This window comes from Hypomesus nipponensis, chromosome 25 (assembly GCF_054491055.1).
Source record: "Hypomesus nipponensis isolate SF chromosome 25, ASM5449105v1, whole genome shotgun sequence".
NCBI lineage: Eukaryota > Metazoa > Chordata > Actinopteri > Osmeriformes > Osmeridae > Hypomesus > Hypomesus nipponensis.
This window is the reverse complement of record NC_140385.1, coordinates 13595001-13602500: the sequence shown is the minus strand read 5'-3', so window position 1 is coordinate 13602500 and position 7500 is coordinate 13595001. Positions and strand designations below refer to the sequence as shown.

Sequence of the window (7500 nt, the reverse complement as noted above, 5' to 3'; positions counted from 1 at the left end):
GTCTGATCTCGGAAGCTAAGCAGGGTCGGGCCTGGTTAGTACTTGGATGGGAGACCGCCTTGGAATACCAGGTGCTATATGCTCTTTTGCTCATTCACTTAGAAACTGAAATCTTGCAATATGTACAAGTAGTCCTTCATGAAAGAGGCTGGAAGCTGTTTTCATTTTGACACGAGAGAGAGAGAGAGAGAGAGAGAGAGAGAGAGAGACCACCTTGCATTGTCAATTGCCAAATCTGTATATGGATAAGTAGCCTATGGTTGTCAACTTATTTCGTACGGCCATACCAGCCTGGCAACGCCCGATCTCGTCTGATCTCGGAAGCTAAGCAGGGTCGGGCCTGGTTAGTACTTGGATGGGAGACCGCCTGGGAATACCAGGTGCTGTATGCTCTTTTGCTCATTCACTTAGAAACTGAAATCTTGCAATATGCACAAGTAGTCCTTCATGAAAGGGGCTGGAAGCTGTTTTCATTTTGACACGAGAGAGAGAGAGAGAGAGACCACCTTGCATTGTCAATTGCTAAATCTGTATATGGATAAGTAGACTATGGTTGTCAACTTATTTCGTACGGCCATACCAGCCTGGCAACGTCTGATCTCGGAAGCTAAGCAGGGTCGGGCCTGGTTAGTACTTGGATGGGAGACCGCCTGGGAATACCAGGTGCTGTATGCTCTTTTGCTCATTCACTTAGAAACTGAAATCTTGCAATATGCACAAGTAGTCCTTCATGAAAGGGACTGGCAGCTGTTTTCATTTTGACACGAGAGAGAGAGAGAGAGAGAGAGAGAGAGAGACCACCTTGCATTGTCAATTGCTAAATCTGTATATGGATAAGTAGCCTATGGTTGTCAACTTATTTCGTACGGCCATACCAGCCTGGCAACGCCTGATCTCGTCTGATCTCGGAAGCTAAGCAGGGTCGGGCCTGGTTAGTACTTGGATGGGAGACCGCCTGGGAATACCAGGTGCTGTATGCTCTTTTGCTCATTCACTTAGAAACTGAAATCTTGCAATATGCACAAGTAGTCCTTCATGAAAGGGGCTGGAAGCTGTTTTCATTTTGACACGAGAGAGAGAGAGAGAGAGACCACCTTGCATTGTCAAATGCCAAATCTGTATATGGATAAGTAGCCTATGGTTGTCAACTTATTTCGTACGGCCAAACCAGCCTGGCAACGCCTGATCTCGGAAGCTAAGCAGGGTCGGGCCTGGTTAGTACTTGGATGGGAGACCGCCTGGGAATACCAGGTGCTGTATGCTCTTTTGCTCATTCACTTAGAAACTGAAATCTTGCAATATGCACAAGTAGTCCTTCATGAAAGGGGCTGGAAGCTGTTTTCATTTTGACACGAGAGAGAGAGAGAGAGAGAGAGAGACCACCTTGCATTGTCAATTGCCAAATCTGTATATGGATAAGTAGCCTATGGTTGTCAACTTATTTCGTACGGACATACCAGCCTGGCAACGCCCGATCTCGTCTGATCTCGGAAGCTAAGCAGGGTCGGGCCTGGTTAGTACTTGGATGGGAGACCGCCTGGGAATACCAGGTGCTGTATGCTCTTTTGCTCATTCACTTAGAAACTGAAATCTTGCAATATGCACAAGTAGTCCTTCATGAAAGGGGCTGGAAGCTGTTTTCATTTTGACACGAGAGAGAGAGAGAAAGAGAGAGAGAGACCACCTTGCATTGTCAATTGCCAAATCTGTATATGGATAAGTAGCCTATGGTTGTCAACTTATTTTGTACGGCCATACCAGCCTGGCAACGCCCGATCTCGTCTGATCTCGGAAGCTAAGCAGGGTCGGGCCTGGTTAGTACTTGGATGGGAGACCGGCTGGGAATACCAGGTGCTATATGCTCTTTTGCTCATTCACTTAGAAACTGAAATCTTGCAATATGTACAAGTAGTCCTTCATGAAAGGGGCTGGAAGCTGTTTTCATTTTGACACGAGAGAGAGAGAGAGAGAGAGAGAGAGAGAGAGAGAGAGACCGCCTTGCATTGTCAATTGCCAAATCTGTATATGGATAAGTAGCCTATGGTTGTCAACTTATTTCGTACGGCCATACCAGCCTGGCAACGCCCGATCTCGTCTGATCTCGGAAGCTAAGCAGGGTCGGGCCTGGTTAGTACTTGGATGGGAGACCGCCTGGGAATACCAGGTGCTGTATGCTCTTTTGCTCATTCACTTAGAATCTGAAATCTTGCAATATGCACAAGTAGTCCTTCATGAAAGGGGCTGGAAGCTGTTTTCATTTTGACACGAGAGAGAGAGAGAGAGAGACCACCTTGCATTGTCAATTGCTAAATCTGTATATGGATAAGTAGCCTATGGTTGTCAACTTATTTCGTACGGCCATACCAGCCTGGCAACGTCTGATCTCGGAAGCTAAGCAGGGTCGGGCCTGGTTAGTACTTGGATGGGAGACCGCCTGGGAATACCAGGTGCTGTATGCTCTTTTGCTCATTCACTTAGAAACTGAAATCTTGCAATATGCACAAGTAGTCCTTCATGAAAGGGGCTGGAAGCTGTTTTCATTTTGACACGAGAGAGAGAGAGAGAGAGAGACCACCTTGCATTGTCAATTGCCAAATCTGTATATGGATAAGTAGCCTATGGTTGTCAACTTATTTCGTACGGCCATACCAGCCTGGCAACGCCGATCTCGTCTGATCTCGGAAGCTAAGCAGGGTCGGGCCTGGTTAGTACTTGGATGGGAGACCGCCTGGGAATACCAGGTGCTATATGCTCTTTTGCTCATTCACTTAGAAACTGAAATCTTGCAATATGTACAAGTAGTCCTTCATGAAAGGGGCTGGAAGCTGTTTTCATTTTGACACGAGAGAGAGAGAGAGAGAGAGAGAGAGAGAGAGAGAGAGAGAGAGAGAGAGAGAGAGAGAGAGAGAGAGAGAGAGAGAGAGAGAGACCACCTTGCATTGTCAATTGCCAAATCTGTATATGGATAAGTAGCCTATGGTTGTCAACTTATTTCGTACGGCCATACAAGCCTGGCAACGCCCGATCTCGTCTGATCTCGGAAGCTAAGCAGGGTCGGGCCTGGTTAGTACTTGGATGGGAGACCGCCTGGGAATACCAGGTGCTGTATGCTCTTTTGCTCATTCACTTAGAAACTGAAATCTTGCAATATGCACAAGTAGTCCTTCATGAAAGGGGCTGGAAGCTTTTTTTCATTTTGACACGAGAGAGAGAGAGAGAGAGAGAGAGACCACCTTGCATTGTCAATTGCCAAATCTGTATATGGATAAGTAGCCTATGGTTGTCAACTTATTTCGTACGGACATACCAGCCTGGCAACGCCCGATCTCGTCTGATCTCGGAAGCTAAGCAGGGTCGGGCCTGGTTAGTACTTGGATGGGAGACCGCCTGGGAATACCAGGTGCTGTATGCTCTTTTGCTCATTCACTTAGAAACTGAAATCTTGCAATATGCACAAGTAGTCCTTCATGAAAGGGGCTGGAAGCTGTTTTCATTTTGACACGAGAGAGAGAGAGAAAGAGAGAGAGAGACCACCTTGCATTGTCAATTGCCAAATCTGTATATGGATAAGTAGCCTATGGTTGTCAACTTATTTTGTACGGCCATACCAGCCTGGCAACGCCCGATCTCGTCTGATCTCGGAAGCTAAGCAGGGTCGGGCCTGGTTAGTACTTGGATGGGAGACCGGCTGGGAATACCAGGTGCTATATGCTCTTTTGCTCATTCACTTAGAAACTGAAATCTTGCAATATGTACAAGTAGTCCTTCATGAAAGGGGCTGGAAGCTGTTTTCATTTTGACACGAGAGAGAGAGAGAGAGAGAGAGAGAGAGAGACCGCCTTGCATTGTCAATTGCCAAATCTGTATATGGATAAGTAGCCTATGGTTGTCAACTTATTTCGTACGGCCATACCAGCCTGGCAACGCCCGATCTCGTCTGATCTCGGAAGCTAAGCAGGGTCGGGCCTGGTTAGTACTTGGATGGGAGACCGCCTGGGAATACCAGGTGCTGTATGCTCTTTTGCTCATTCACTTAGAAACTGAAATCTTGCAATATGCACAAGTAGTCCTTCATGAAAGGGGCTGGAAGCTGTTTTCATTTTGACACGAGAGAGAGAGAGAGAGAGACCACCTTGCATTGTCAATTGCTAAATCTGTATATGGATAAGTAGCCTATGGTTGTCAACTTATTTCGTACGGCCATACCAGCCTGGCAACGTCTGATCTCGGAAGCTAAGCAGGGTCGGGCCTGGTTAGTACTTGGATGGGAGACCGCCTGGGAATACCAGGTGCTGTATGCTCTTTTGCTCATTCACTTAGAAACTGAAATCTTGCAATATGCACAAGTAGTCCTTCATGAAAGGGGCTGGAAGCTGTTTTCATTTTGACACGAGAGAGAGAGAGAGAGAGACCACCTTGCATTGTCAATTGCCAAATCTGTATATGGATAAGTAGCCTATGGTTGTCAACTTATTTCGTACGGCCATACCAGCCTGGCAACGCCGATCTCGTCTGATCTCGGAAGCTAAGCAGGGTCGGGCCTGGTTAGTACTTGGATGGGAGACCGCCTGGGAATACCAGGTGCTATATGCTCTTTTGCTCATTCACTTAGAAACTGAAATCTTGCAATATGTACAAGTAGTCCTTCATGAAAGGGGCTGGAAGCTGTTTTCATTTTGACACGAGAGAGAGAGAGAGAGAGAGAGAGAGAGAGAGAGAGAGAGAGAGAGAGAGAGAGACCACCTTGCATTGTCAATTGCCAAATCTGTATATGGATAAGTAGCCTATGGTTGTCAACTTATTTCGTACGGCCATACAAGCCTGGCAACGCCCGATCTCGTCTGATCTCGGAAGCTAAGCAGGGTCGGGCCTGGTTAGTACTTGGATGGGAGACCGCCTGGGAATACCAGGTGCTGTATGCTCTTTTGCTCATTCACTTAGAAACTGAAATCTTGCAATATGCACAAGTAGTCCTTCATGAAAGGGGCTGGAAGCTGTTTTCATTTTGACACGAGAGAGAGAGAGAGAGAGAGAGAGAGAGAGAGAGAGAGAGAGAGAGAGAGAGAGAGAGAGAGAGAGAGAGAGAGAGAGAGAGAGAGAGAGAGAGAGAGAGAGAGAGAGAGAGAGAGAGACCGCCTTGCATTGTCAATTGCCAAATCTGTATATGGATAAGTAGCCTATGGTTGTCAACTTATTTCGTACGGCCATACCAGCCTGGCAACGCCCGATCTCGTCTGATCTCGGAAGCTAAGCAGGGTCGGGCCTGGTTAGTACTTGGATGGGAGACCGCCTGGGAATACCAGGTGCTGTATGCTCTTTTGCTCATTCACTTAGAAACGGAAATCTTGCAATATGCACAAGTAGTCCTTCATGAAAGGGGCTGGAAGCTGTTTTCATTTTGACACGAGAGAGAGAGAGAGAGAGACCACCTTGCATTGTCAATTGCTAAATCTGTATATGGATAAGTAGCCTATGGTTGTCAACTTATTTCGTACGGCCATACCAGCCTGGCAACGTCTGATCTCGGAAGCTAAGCAGGGTCGGGCCTGGTTAGTACTTGGATGGGAGACCGCCTGGGAATACCAGGTGCTGTATGCTCTTTTGCTCATTCACTTAGAAACTGAAATCTTGCAATATGCACAAGTAGTCCTTCATGAAAGGGGCTGGAAGCTGTTTTCATTTTGACACGAGAGAGAGAGAGAGAGAGAGACCACCTTGCATTGTCAATTGCCAAATCTGTATATGGATAAGTAGCCTATGGTTGTCAACTTATTTCGTACGGCCATACCAGCCTGGCAACGCCGATCTCGTCTGATCTCGGAAGCTAAGCAGGGTCGGGCCTGGTTAGTACTTGGATGGGAGACCGCCTGGGAATACCAGGTGCTATATGCTCTTTTGCTCATTCACTTAGAAACTGAAATCTTGCAATATGTACAAGTAGTCCTTCATGAAAGGGGCTGGAAGCTGTTTTCATTTTGACACGAGAGAGAGAGAGAGAGAGAGAGAGAGAGAGAGAGAGAGAGAGAGAGAGAGAGAGACCACCTTGCATTGTCAATTGCCAAATCTGTATATGGATAAGTAGCCTATGGTTGTCAACTTATTTCGTACGGCCATACAAGCCTGGCAACGCCCGATCTCGTCTGATCTCGGAAGCTAAGCAGGGTCGGGCCTGGTTAGTACTTGGATGGGAGACCGCCTGGGAATACCAGGTGCTGTATGCTCTTTTGCTCATTCACTTAGAAACTGAAATCTTGCAATATGCACAAGTAGTCCTTCATGAAAGGGGCTGGAAGCTGTTTTCATTTTGACACGAGAGAGAGAGAGAGAGAGAGACCACCTTGCATTGTCAATTGCCAAATCTGTATATGGATAAGTAGCCTATGGTTGTCAACTTATTTCGTACGGCCATACCAGCCTGGCAACGCCGATCTCGTCTGATCTCGGAAGCTAAGCAGGGTCGGGCCTGGTTAGTACTTGGATGGGAGACCGCCTGGGAATACCAGGTGCTATATGCTCTTTTGCTCATTCACTTAGAAACTGAAATCTTGCAATATGTACAAGTAGTCCTTCATGAAAGGGGCTGGAAGCTGTTTTCATTTTGACACGAGAGAGAGAGAGAGAGAGAGAGAGAGAGAGAGAGAGAGAGAGAGAGAGAGAGAGAGACCACCTTGCATTGTCAATTGCCAAATCTGTATATGGATAAGTAGCCTATGGTTGTCAACTTATTTCGTACGGCCATACAAGCCTGGCAACGCCCGATCTCGTCTGATCTCGGAAGCTAAGCAGGGTCGGGCCTGGTTAGTACTTGGATGGGAGACCGCCTGGGAATACCAGGTGCTGTATGCTCTTTTGCTCATTCACTTAGAAACTGAAATCTTGCAATATGCACAAGTAGTCCTTCATGAAAGGGGCTGGAAGCTGTTTTCATTTTGACACGAGAGAGAGAGAGAGAGAGAGAGAGAGAGAGAGAGAGAGAGAGAGAGAGAGAGAGAGAGAGAGAGAGAGAGAGAGAGAGACCACCTTGCATTGTCAATTGCTAAATCTGTATATGGATAAGTAGACTATGGTTGTCAACTTATTTCGTACGGCCATACCAGCCTGGCAACGTCTGATCTCGGAAGCTAAGCAGGGTCGGGCCTGGTTAGTACTTGGATGGGAGACCGTCTGGGAATACCAGGTGCTGTATGCTCTTTTGCTCATTCACTTAGAAACTGAAATCTTGCAATATGCACAAGTAGTCCTTCATGAAAGGGACTGAAAGCTGTTTTCATTTTGACACGAGAGAGAGAGAGAGAGAGACCACCTTGCATTGTCAATTGCCAAATCTGTATATGGATAAGTAGCCTATGGTTGTCAACTTATTTCGTACGGCCATACAAGCCTGGCAACGCCTGATCTCGGAAGCTAAGCAGGGTCGGGCCTGGTTAGTACTTGGATGGGAGACCGCCTGGGAATACCAGGTGCTGTATGCTCTTTTGCTCATTCACTTAGAAACTGAAA

General features: G+C 46.9%; 7 non-coding genes and 18 pseudogenes across 7 annotated transcripts; all 25 read left to right on the top strand.

The window, feature by feature from the left end:
- Window positions 1-83, top strand: part of LOC146222547 (5S ribosomal RNA) — a 118-nt pseudogene extending 35 nt beyond the window's left edge.
- A 190-nt stretch (window positions 84-273) lies between these two features.
- On the top strand, window positions 274-392 carry LOC146222546 (5S ribosomal RNA). Its single transcript, XR_014749829.1, has one exon. It is a non-coding gene; the product is annotated as a 5S ribosomal RNA (ribosomal RNA).
- Window positions 393-566: 174 nt separating this feature from the next.
- On the top strand, window positions 567-675 carry LOC146222545 (5S ribosomal RNA; annotated as a pseudogene).
- Window positions 676-861: 186 nt separating this feature from the next.
- On the top strand, window positions 862-980 carry LOC146222544 (5S ribosomal RNA). Its single transcript, XR_014749519.1, has one exon. It is a non-coding gene; the product is annotated as a 5S ribosomal RNA (ribosomal RNA).
- A 174-nt stretch (window positions 981-1154) lies between these two features.
- LOC146222543 (5S ribosomal RNA) lies at window positions 1155-1263 on the top strand (annotated as a pseudogene).
- A 180-nt stretch (window positions 1264-1443) lies between these two features.
- Window positions 1444-1562, top strand: LOC146222542 (5S ribosomal RNA). The gene has a single exon (XR_014750211.1). It is a non-coding gene; the product is annotated as a 5S ribosomal RNA (ribosomal RNA).
- Window positions 1563-1744: 182 nt separating this feature from the next.
- LOC146222541 (5S ribosomal RNA) lies at window positions 1745-1863 on the top strand (annotated as a pseudogene).
- A 194-nt stretch (window positions 1864-2057) lies between these two features.
- On the top strand, window positions 2058-2176 carry LOC146222540 (5S ribosomal RNA). Its single transcript, XR_014749818.1, has one exon. It is a non-coding gene; the product is annotated as a 5S ribosomal RNA (ribosomal RNA).
- Window positions 2177-2350: 174 nt separating this feature from the next.
- On the top strand, window positions 2351-2459 carry LOC146222539 (5S ribosomal RNA; annotated as a pseudogene).
- A 176-nt stretch (window positions 2460-2635) lies between these two features.
- LOC146222538 (5S ribosomal RNA) lies at window positions 2636-2753 on the top strand (annotated as a pseudogene).
- A 240-nt stretch (window positions 2754-2993) lies between these two features.
- Window positions 2994-3112, top strand: LOC146222537 (5S ribosomal RNA; annotated as a pseudogene).
- A 181-nt stretch (window positions 3113-3293) lies between these two features.
- On the top strand, window positions 3294-3412 carry LOC146222536 (5S ribosomal RNA). The gene has a single exon (XR_014750210.1). It is a non-coding gene; the product is annotated as a 5S ribosomal RNA (ribosomal RNA).
- A 182-nt stretch (window positions 3413-3594) lies between these two features.
- LOC146222535 (5S ribosomal RNA) lies at window positions 3595-3713 on the top strand (annotated as a pseudogene).
- A 186-nt stretch (window positions 3714-3899) lies between these two features.
- On the top strand, window positions 3900-4018 carry LOC146222534 (5S ribosomal RNA). The gene has a single exon (XR_014749807.1). It is a non-coding gene; the product is annotated as a 5S ribosomal RNA (ribosomal RNA).
- Window positions 4019-4192: 174 nt separating this feature from the next.
- Window positions 4193-4301, top strand: LOC146222533 (5S ribosomal RNA; annotated as a pseudogene).
- A 174-nt stretch (window positions 4302-4475) lies between these two features.
- On the top strand, window positions 4476-4593 carry LOC146222532 (5S ribosomal RNA; annotated as a pseudogene).
- Window positions 4594-4803: 210 nt separating this feature from the next.
- Window positions 4804-4922, top strand: LOC146222531 (5S ribosomal RNA; annotated as a pseudogene).
- Window positions 4923-5196: 274 nt separating this feature from the next.
- On the top strand, window positions 5197-5315 carry LOC146222530 (5S ribosomal RNA). Its single transcript, XR_014749796.1, has one exon. It is a non-coding gene; the product is annotated as a 5S ribosomal RNA (ribosomal RNA).
- A 174-nt stretch (window positions 5316-5489) lies between these two features.
- On the top strand, window positions 5490-5598 carry LOC146222529 (5S ribosomal RNA; annotated as a pseudogene).
- A 176-nt stretch (window positions 5599-5774) lies between these two features.
- Window positions 5775-5892, top strand: LOC146222528 (5S ribosomal RNA; annotated as a pseudogene).
- A 210-nt stretch (window positions 5893-6102) lies between these two features.
- Window positions 6103-6221, top strand: LOC146222527 (5S ribosomal RNA; annotated as a pseudogene).
- Window positions 6222-6397: 176 nt separating this feature from the next.
- On the top strand, window positions 6398-6515 carry LOC146222526 (5S ribosomal RNA; annotated as a pseudogene).
- Window positions 6516-6727: 212 nt separating this feature from the next.
- LOC146222525 (5S ribosomal RNA) lies at window positions 6728-6846 on the top strand (annotated as a pseudogene).
- A 234-nt stretch (window positions 6847-7080) lies between these two features.
- On the top strand, window positions 7081-7189 carry LOC146222524 (5S ribosomal RNA; annotated as a pseudogene).
- A 174-nt stretch (window positions 7190-7363) lies between these two features.
- LOC146222523 (5S ribosomal RNA) lies at window positions 7364-7472 on the top strand (annotated as a pseudogene).
- The last annotated feature ends 28 nt before the right edge of the window (window positions 7473-7500 follow it).